Source organism: Colobus angolensis, unplaced genomic scaffold (assembly GCF_000951035.1).
Source record: "Colobus angolensis palliatus isolate OR3802 unplaced genomic scaffold, Cang.pa_1.0 Scaffold137, whole genome shotgun sequence".
NCBI lineage: Eukaryota > Metazoa > Chordata > Mammalia > Primates > Cercopithecidae > Colobus > Colobus angolensis.
Window position 1 is genome coordinate 81133 of NW_012114455.1, and position 2788 is coordinate 83920.

The window sequence follows — 2788 nt, forward strand, 5'->3', positions numbered from 1 at the left end:
GACTTACTGTACACTATAAGGTAGCAAGTGTGTGGTCATTTGTCCAGTGTTGAGGAGCAGGAGCCCCTTAGGACCGACATGCCAGTGAGTGGACACTTGGAAAAACACTCAAGGGAAATAGCCAGGGGACTCACCAGGACAGGTATGGATCACTTGGCCCAATTCTCCCGCATTACAAAGGAAGTCTCCTTCCGGTTCCATATTTGAATAATGTTTATGAGGTTTACTTTTACGAAGAAAACAAGCATTGCTTTTTAGTACACATAATTCCTCACCCATTGCATTTGCCCATCCTGAATGGCAGTTTATTAGTTATGCAGCAATGGTCTAACAATGGAAGAGAGAATCTTCTGTTTATTAGAGTAGACATCAATTTGTTAATCATCCAACAAATATTTATTAAAGCTAGTTATTTCCAGCAATATTGCAAATGCTATTGTATTAGTCAGGGTTCTCTAGTGGGACAGAACTAATGGGATATCTATAGAGAGAGGCATTTATTCAGTATTAATTCACATGATCACAAGGTCCCACTATAGGCTGTCTGCAGGCAGAGGAGCAAGGAGAGCCAGTCTGAGTTCCAAAACTAAAGAACTTGGAGTCCAATGTTAGAGGGAAGGAAGCATCCAGCACTGGAGAAAGGTGTAGGCTGGGAGGCTAGGCCAGTCTCTCTTCTACATTGTTCTGCCTGCTTATATTCTGATCTTGATGGCAGCTGATTAGACTATGCCCACCCCAGATTAAGGATGGGTCTGCCTTTCCCAGCCCACTGACTCAAACAATAATATCCTTTGGCAACACCCTCACAGACACATCCAGGATCAATACTTGGTATCCTTCAATCTAATCAAGTTAACACTCAGTATTAATCATCACAGTTATATTCAGAAAAAGTTCTCAGGATAAAAAAATACAAGAATTCTGGACAAAATATTAAAAACATCTATTTGTTCACATTTGAGCTGCCAAAAACTCAGTAAAAATCTGTGGGAGCAAAAGAGAAGTAACAAAGTAAGACTTCAGAGGGATGCACAAATCCCAGAGCTAGAGTTTGCCTTTGGGGAACTAGCGGATTCCTGGGGAGCAGATAACTTGGAGAAAAAATGCCCACAGCAGGACCCGGCCTAGAAATATGACTGACTTGGCATTGGCTCTAGAATGGCAGAAAAACAGACAAAATAACCTCTGACAATTTCTAATCACCTCTGTGTTTCAAGTAAAAAATTCATATTACAAATATAACAATAACAAAATGTTCTTTCTTGAGAATATAACTTAAATCCAGATACGAAATAATTTCCCCAGATAAATATCCAAGGATCATGAGCTTGTGGTGAAAATTACTAAACAAACACAAAATAATCCACCATCAGTGAGACTCACCAGGAATGATAAAACACAAATTACATACCTAGCCAAACCTGCAAAATTACTAGCTTGTCAGGGACAGAAAACAAAATTTATGTATATGTTTTTAAAAGTTATAAAAGCAAACAAAGTATAATGAAGGAACCATCAAAACTGAAAGAACCCTCCAAACTTTAAAGAATCAAATAGAATTTTTAGAAATGAAAATATGATGATTAAAACTGGGACCTCTATGAATATGTTAGACAGCTTATTGGACACAAGTGAAGAGAAAATAAGTAAACTGGAGAGTAGATCTGAAGAAAGTGTCCAGAAAAGTCAACATCAGTGTGAGAGAGACTATGAATTAGAAATACAATTTAAGATATGTAGAAATAAGAAGTTTCAATGTGTATGTGTGTGTGTGTGTGTGTGTGTGTACATAAGCATTTAAAATAATTTAAACCCTGTGTTTTGCTCCAAAAACAAGGCAACAATCAAAACAGACACAACCCCTGAACTTTCAAACATATAATCTAGATGAAGAAAGCTAGAAGAAACAGATACTGATGCATAATTAGGAATACAGTAAGTGTGCCAGGAAGAGGTTATAGAGTTCTATGAAACCATTTAAAGTGGGCCCTACGAAGTCTTCAAGGTCAGAGAAGGCCTCCCTAAAGAAGTGAAATTCAGTTTTAAAGCTAAATTTAAGTAGAGATTTAAAAATATGTAGCTGTTTATTTGTGACTGTCCAGCACTGGAATTCCTTCCAAATTGAAGACTCTGCCCCTGCGTGAGCCTTGGCTGGAGCAAGGACCCAGCCTCCTTCTGTGAAAGCACCCCAGAGAACATTCAGATCTGAACTCCTCCAGTCAGATGTTCCCAGGCAGAACTCTTGAGTTTGGGGCGAGTGACAGAAAAAAAGCCACGAATAATTTATGTTTCGTTTTTGCAAAATCAAAAACAAACAAAAATCTACCAATCAATAATAAATGTTAGGTACTAGTGGTGCCAGGAGGAACAATCAGTGCAGTCTAACCGCATAGTCGTGTGGTATAATTTGGCTGAGATTCCACCTGTCTAGCTCCAAAAACTACTTCCCTAGCCTGTTCTAAGATTCTATGAACTACCCCATTTATTGCTAAGGGGCTCCCTTCTTTGCTAAAGTTAACCAGAATCAACTGCTGCTTGCAGCTAAGATCTCTGTCTACTAAAATAGGGACTGGTGGTTAAGGGGTCTGTGGGAAGGGGGTAGAGACACAGAAAGCATCACAGCCTGTGGGGCAATTTTTTCATCTCCCTGTGATCGGGATAGGCACACTCCCCACAGTCATCTGCACAGAGGCGTGTAACAAACCCTCCTCAAAGCATGTAACAAACCCTCCTCAAAGCATGCAACAAACCCTCCTCAAAGCATGTAACAAACCCTCCTCAAAGCATG